Raw genomic sequence first — 8635 nt, forward strand, 5'->3', positions numbered from 1 at the left:
GGAAATGCTAGGAAAGGATTTTGAAGCTAAGATTTCTAGGAAGTATGTAACTTAACTAGGAGAAGCTAGGATAATTACCTTGTAAAATGGCAAGTGGAGGAGCTTGGACTTCCCAATTCTTAAGAAAGAAGCTGAGAGCTTCATGAAGAAATGGAAGGTTTGGTGTTTTGTGATTTGTTTTGCTTGGTTGGTTGCTTTTTGTCTTGTTTTTTGGTTAATTCCCTTTGTAGCCTTGACTTTGTGTGGTTAATATTCCACCACATTTCCTTCCCTCTTATGTCATGCTTGCATCATCCTCATGATGTCATCCTCCCCTCCTTGTCCTCTTCTCATTGGTTGGGCGACATCATCCTCTCTAATCCCTTTGATTAACTTCTTAATTGTTTGCCTAATGACCGCTGATCTGTTATACGGTTCGCTTAACTTTCATTTTCGTTTATCGTTTGAGGGATCATACCCGGGATCTTATTACTTAGGTTCCCTTATCCTTTCTCAACACATTATATTCCTTCTATGATCCTCTCTTACAATCCTTTAATTTAAATCCTTTTTATCCTGTTACCTTATACTCAATTCTCTCCGTATCTTGTGGATTTCCGGGAAAAATCAAAGTGTTCGGAATTGGATTCTGACGATCTTTACATACACTTATATACCACATAGAGTACTAATAATATCCCATAAGATCAATAACTGAACCCCTACATAGCGTGGCATGAAAAGTTTTCTCGTTCAGCAAAAACACTATTCATAAGGGTTTCAAAATTTCTCAAAAATTGGGGTTATTACAGTCTCCCCTCCTTAAAAGGATTCCGTCCCGGAATCAGATAGAAAACAGTTGGGGATGCTTTTCTAGCATTGTGCCTTCTAACTCTCTAGTCAATTTTTTCCCCATTGTGGTCTTACCACCAACTCTGCCTAGTTTGATAACCCTTCTCCTAAGCACTCGTTCCTTCTTAATCTATACCCTTCCTTGTTGCTCCATATAGGTTACGTCTGGTTGCATGTCTATGCGCTCCTATGCCCCTATTTATCTGGCATCCGAATTACACTTCCTTAACACTGATACGTGAAACACGTTATGACTTGCTACATGTTCTGGGGTAAGGCTAGCTCATATGCTAACTTCCCAATACTTCTTAATATATCCAAGGGTCCAACAATTGGTGGACTTAGCTTTCCTTTCTTTCCGAATCTCATTAATTCTTTTCAAGGGAATACTTTTAACAATACAAGGTTGCCTCCTTCCTATTCTTTGTCCTTTCATGTCAAATCGACATACTTCTTATGTCCTTCCTGGCTACTACCAGTCGTCCTCTGATTAGATCTATTATATCCTTGATCCTTTGGACTACTGCGGGTCTGAGCATCTTGCGCTCTACAACTTCATCCTAACATAAGGGAGATCGACATTGTCTTCCCTCAAGGATCTCATAAGGCGATATCTCAATACTGACATATGATCTATTGTCGTAAGAAAACTCAATCCGCATTATGTGATCATTCCAATTTCTTTCAAGTCTATTGCACAGACTCTCATTATAGCTTCTAGCATTATAGCTTTTGCTTCTTAATACCCATTCTTTTCCAGTTCGTAGTCGCTACTACCTTCCGTTCCTAATATTATACTAGTTATACTTTTGCTTGCTAGCGTTCTATAACTTTTTAATAACCACGTCAACCTTAGTATCACGAATGTGTTTCCATTCCGCATACTACCACCACTTTATTACTCCTTTTTCAGTTGTTTCTATTTTCCAAAATTTGATCAATCAAATAGAAATAAAGGAATTTGTTGAGAGATTACTATGATCATGAACACTTGTTATATCGCATAGTTAGTACAGAAGGTGGCCAGCCTTTAGTACTTGACAAGCAACTAAACAATAGATGGTATCCTACTAGGCTTCTATCACAAAGATAGATAGTCATTCGGCAATACCTCCCCTTCTGGAAGGGTTGTTCTTCTCAGCTTACTTGAAATGAAAAGAAGAGAAAAGAACGAATTGAAGAGAATTGTATATATGAAAAATATACTGCCACAAAATATCTGGCTTGGAACCTACCTCTGAACTATAGAGGTTTGTCATAGGAGAACAAAACATAAACGTATTTATATCAGCATCAAGTATTATAGCATCGTATTTCACATGCCTAAATATTTGCTATTCCGTCCATCATTCTATGGACCCATGCTCTTCCTCGAGCTTATACACAATCACCTTTGAAACTCCCTCAATTTCGAAAATCGAACCTGGGATCTCATTCTAGACATCATCGTTACTAGAGTTCTATGCTTGCATCGCAACCTTCCTCGTATAATAATACGGCTCTCTATTGATAAGAAAGAATAAATATTTAATAGGTAGATACTCTACTTAATTAGTCTATCAATGATAACTTATACACTACCACTACTCGATTAGTGGTATTCAATCTCAACATCCATTCCAATACAACTCTCACGGTTGTAATCAGCTCATTACTCGCAGAATCATTGCTGCCTTACTATGGTCCACCACTGACCTACTGTCGTCATTCACTTTCCATGAAATCTTAATATCTAACCATACGGAGTCCATATATGTCGTATCAAATCCTTCTAAGGAGGTAACATAATCACCATTCATGATTCATGAAGAACACTCCTGATCCTGACATACATACATGACATGAAGTAGATAAAATTACAGAGGAGTTTCAATCAAAGCAACGATAGCAGGTTAATACCATTCTTAATCGTATGCCTTCAATTGAAGACTTAACTCAAAGGTTCGTTTAGTCCTTTTTGAAATATGGTCCTGGATTATCTCTAGATAGGACCTTCTAAGATAGATAGCCCGTTCATGGCGATTACACGAATTATACCTTTACCAACTACTATTACGGTTGGGTATTGCACAGTCATCAGAAGGAATGTCAATCTTCCAAACCATAATACAACCTTCACAGTTTTAACCATCATCACTGTATTCCTCTGGCACAAGCGCCTATAATTATCCTTTTACCTTTAAAGTGTCGGCCACCTCTTTGGCCTTTCTTGATAGTAAAATTTCCTTATAGTCAATGTCATTTTAACCACCTCCAAATAAATTTTCTACCTTATTTCAATCACAGCTTATGTGAAGATGTTTTCCTTTAATATCTGATGAGTAAATAAAATAATAAAAAAAATATCACCATTTTTCCATAAGTTATTGCCTGAATCTTTAGAGGTTAATCACTGTCACGACTGACTCTCAATCATACTTAGAACATCTTTTATCTTAAGTCCTAATTTCCCTGAACAATTTCGACCTTTACTGGTTCGATTCATACTTTCTCGTGGTTCAACACGTGCCCCACTTGGCAATATTATAATTACGTCATATTTCCTTTATCAACATTTTTATTCTTGAGAACTTCGAATATTTCCTTTCTCCTTGTAAAACCTCTAAGGTTATCGTTCAATCGTTCCTCCTGTATTCCCTATATACAGGGCATATCAAAATACCATTTACTAATACTAGAACCATTGTCTATATACTTCTGAAAAATTTCTCCACTGATCCTTAAAGGTTATTATTACCTTAATCCTTTCCAATTCATACTGTCAAAACTCATACTATCCCTATTAAGGGTGAAATGCCAACCTTTATGCATTCCCCTAGGATTCATTTTAAGTTACCGATGTTCTATTCTTAATTCCACCTTTAAAAAGGTACATGCATCCTTCCATGGATAAATCAATTCATATATCCTTGATAGATTATCTTATTCATCATTCCCACCTCGATAGTCTATACCTAACTTCATAATAGCATCCTTATTCAAATTGAGGTCAATCCACATGGCCTCCAAAAGATAAAAATGGTTATCCGCTTTTCTTTCCTGATTTGGTAATGATCACATGGATGATCTGGAAGATATTGGTCGTGTTCAACGTGAACTTCTTCTTAATAAATCCTTATTTACTTTTGTTGTTTATCTCAACAGTCATCTCAATATTGGGATATCTTTCATACCTGGCGTCTCCCTTCCTGGGTATCAAGCCACCGGTCTTACACTTCACATTCTTGAAGGTCACTTCCTTCATCCAATTTTCTTAATTTCTTACTTTCTTGTCTCCTCAGTCTATCCGCGTCTCATTATTTATCCTTCGAACTATCTCAAGGTTTCTTCGAATCCTCCCAACTTACAGGGGATAATATATATGTATCTCTTATGCCCTCAACCATCAATTTTAACTCATGGTGAATCGCCCTCATCCTGACGATTACTTACTTTTTTTTATTTCTATTACTACGAGTCTTTAGGGTTTCCTCATACCCAACTTCCTTATCATTATTTCATGAACTAACACAACATAAGCATTGATTTCAAACATCCCGTCATTCTGGATTCGTGTCCTCAGAACGAATCTTGACAACTTTTACAACTTAGATTCATAATTCATCATACTCGTCTGCCTTTGTTCTGGCTCTAAAGCTTTTACACTATTCCATAACCTTGGGAATTACTTTCCCGAAAATAATTGGTTGAACTTTAATCAGTTTATTATAATCTCTTGCTCCGTGCCTTCCTTGGCCTTTCACCAGCGGGTGGTCTCTCTCTTGGGAGGGTAAGTGACAAAAATAGTCTTTTGTGATTCGTCAATCATTTAGAATCTCAAATGATTCCTATATTTCCTTTAGCCTGGCTCTTGCCTCGACTAGGTCAACCTGTTCCTTGGAACTCAGAGAGCTTAGCGACTTAAAGGTCCTGAAAGAATTTCTTACCGCACTGTCTCCTCAGGGTGGTAGTTGGGGTTAATAGTCTAAGTTCTTTTTTAGACAGGTCCATGAATTGCCGTATAGGAGTACCGTCTCGGGTCTCCTTTCCTTACTCGACTTTCTGTTTCCTTAGTATGAAATGTTTCATCCTACTCCCCATAATTGGGGTCATCTTTTAATTTAAAATCCTTATTTTCCACTCCATTATGTCATGGGTTCCTTCTATCTTGATGGCGACCTCCCTGACTATCACGTTCAGGGTTTACTCTAAATCTTATTCCTCAAACTATGGCTCTCATCTAAGTTCTCATCCTTACGCTCTTGAACTTTTGGAACCCAAATTCTATAGGAATACCTCATTATTCCCTTATCATCTCTCTCGGTATTAATCTCATATCTATTTGTTGGCTCTCTGCCTTCATTCATCACTTTTACCGGCACAATATGTTCTTTTCCAATAATTCAGGTTGTATTGCTATCTCAAACAGCTTTTCGGTACCGGCTCCGGTTACCTTCCCTACTATTTCCATTTTCTCAAAATCTCTTATAAACTCTCCAAAAGACATTATCATCTTGAGTCTCTCCTTTTTACTAATGGCATCAGCCACCACATTGGCTTTCCCCGAATGATAAAGAATCTCCCAATCATAATTCTTGATTAGCTCTAACCGCCTCCTCTGGCGTATGTTGAGCTCTTTCTACGTAAGAATGTACTAGAGCACTTATGGCTTAGGTAATTCTCGCACTTCTCTCCATACAAGTAGTGCCTCCAATCTTTAGGGTAAAACTATTGCCACGAGCCTAAGCTCATGGGCGGGGATATAGAATTTCATATTAGCTTAATTGTCTTGACGCAGACGCGATTATCTTGCTGTGCTAAGAAGCACCCTAATTCCTTATGCGAAGCGTCACTTACAAATCACAAAATCTCCTTTTTCCCTCCGGCAACGCCAACATAGGGGCCGTCACCAACCTTTGCTTCAGTTCTTAAAAGCTGTTCTCGCATTTCTCTGTCTATTCGAACTTCTCAGTCTTATGAGTAAGCCACGTTAAAGGGGCTACTGTCTTTACAAACTTGAACGAACCTCTAGTAGTGACCGACCAATCCTACCTCTGGTAGTCGACCAAACCATGGTCATCAATTCGTCAGTGGTCCTTTATCCAATCCTGTCAGGATCCTCCATGGGATCCTCCTCAACAACTATCCCTTCTAGGACAACATCCTCAACCGCTAAATCCTCAATATCAACATCCTCCGGTCCTGCATTAGGACACTCTATCGGATCCACAATCCGATCTCCAATTAGTAATAAAATATCATCGCGATGTTGCTCCTCAACCTCAGGGTTCGGAGTCCCGCTACCATATACGATAACGAACTACGCTCCTATCACGATATTTATAAGGGTTCCCATAAGGGTTTTAACTGTCACTGCTACGTTAGGTAGCCCGACTATGAACTTGGCAAGAGTTCTTATTATCTTATTGAACTTATTATCTTAACGTCCCATCATCTCTGAGGTTTATAACGCTTAGCTCTGATACCATTTCTGTAACACCCCCAGATCCGGGGTCGGGGATCCGGGTCGTCACGGTCTTTCTTTCCACAATATCACTTCACTTAATTAATAATGAATAACCCTATGATGTGACCCCATACTAACACACACCACAACCCGTTATAGTCTCAGAGATGAAATTTAAATAAGTACAAGTCTTTGAATCCACAATTTAAAAGTTATTACAACCCAAAATGATTACTTGATAAATTTACAGTTAATTGCCATTATCTGCCACAAGTTATAATTATACATAATTGATTCTCAAAAGTATATGGTCTGATCTACAATAGATCTACCTCTGCAGCTATAGCAGCTACAACATCAACGGGAAGACGCGGGACGCTTCCCACGCGCTTGCGCTGGGTCTGCTGGAGTCTGGCCATCTTTCCTAACTGTTGTTGTGTGATGAAGAAATAAAGCAAGGGTGAGCAGCAAGCCCACCAAAATAATATGTATAATGATTTACAATATATGAGCCTACTCATAATACTCATGAAAGTCTTGGTCAAAAGAAATGAACCAAGTTTGATATCTTAATGCGATGAAGTCGCAAAATATTCAGTATATATATACATATATACTTTTCAAAATATTGGAAGTCCTCTTCCATGCATAATATACACAAAGTCCCAGTGTATAACTGTATAAAAAAAATATCGTTGCAAGGTGATCTCATATATCTAACCTTGTCTCAACGTTTTTCTGAAAATCTTTGTCATTCATAAGACAATTATTAATTAGATATAAGTTTAAAAGATGAAGTTACAAGATACCCCAATATACTTATATCTTTCCCAAATACTACTTGAACTACCACCGTTCAAGTTATAATCAGTTTCAAAAGTTCATCACATAGATGAGACTACAAGACAAGATTTGAATAGATTCCATCTTTGAATATCATTATAAATAGTGAAGTTACGAGATACTTCAATAAGTCCCGATATATACATATATTCATATATATCTCCCATACATTTCCTGAAAACCTCCGTCATGTAAAGTATGAACAGAGTTTGAAACATCCAATGAATTTTGGAAAGGAAAAGAATTTTGGCATAAACCAGATATCTTGCTGATCAGGCAAAGATACCAATAAGTAACCTTTTCTACTAGTAGATGGATGAATCCCCCACCGGTCATCACCCTGGCCTCAAAAGGACCTTGTGCTGGACCGCCACCCGGCCTCTTACGCGTTGATGGACTGCCACCCAGCCACTTACACAATAATAGACCGTACCCCGGCCTGTCACTTATGCCGACTCAATTAGATGGGCTTACTTCCCGAACATTGGGCAAGTAATCAATTCATTTACCAAAACTGCAACCTCGTTGCGAATATAAAATACACCACAGAGCCGGATTCCCCAGGTTTTGAGCGAGTATTTAAATCCCCTTAAAAAAAGGAAGATCTTAAATATAAAAATGAGTTTTGGGATCCGCTCTAACTTTAAAAATCATTTTGAAGACTCGAAAACACTTTATAGAGTGTTTGGAGTAAAGCTGATTTAATGAAGTAAATCAGTCCCCAGAATATTTAGAAAATAACTGAATATTATTATTTAAATAATATTCCCATAAAGAATAATCTTTATAAAAATAATTGAAGTAGAAGTATTAAAACTTATACTTGAAACGAGTATTAAATAACCAAAGATATACTTATACGAAAGTACTATCTTTATTTGAATAATCGAAAATAAGTTTGATTATTGACACCTTATTCTTTAATAAAATAAAGAATATATTGCAGTAATAAGCGGAGTCATAATACCTCGAATGAATATTATAAATAATATTCATAAAATAAAGGTGTCATACATCCTCAAATGAATATCCAAGTAATATCCAATAATAATATAAAAGAGTCATAAGCCCTCGAATGAATATTCAAAATAATATTCAATAATAAAATAAAGGAGTCATAAGTCCTCGGATGAATATTCGAAATAATATTCAATAAATAATATAAAAGAGTCATAAGCCTTCGAATGAATATTCAAATAATATTCAGATAAATAAATAAAAGGAGTCATACGCCTTCGAATAATATTCGAAATAATATTCAATAATAAAATAAAGTTAAAGTTATCGAATAAACCTTATTCGATTAATAGTTTGGAAAACTATAATCATATATATATATAAATATATATATATATCCATATCCATATATATACAAAATCTACTCGGGATCCTCGACTCCCGGTTTTAGAAAATATTTTCACCTTTGGGTCCCTATACTAAGGGTATATGCAAGTTACCGCTATTCTCTAGCATAGGTATTATCAACTGAACCAACAGATATATATTTCAAGAATA

The sequence above is a fragment of the Apium graveolens genome, chromosome 4, assembly GCF_009905375.1.
Source record: "Apium graveolens cultivar Ventura chromosome 4, ASM990537v1, whole genome shotgun sequence".
Classification (NCBI taxonomy): Eukaryota; Viridiplantae; Streptophyta; class Magnoliopsida; order Apiales; family Apiaceae; genus Apium; species Apium graveolens.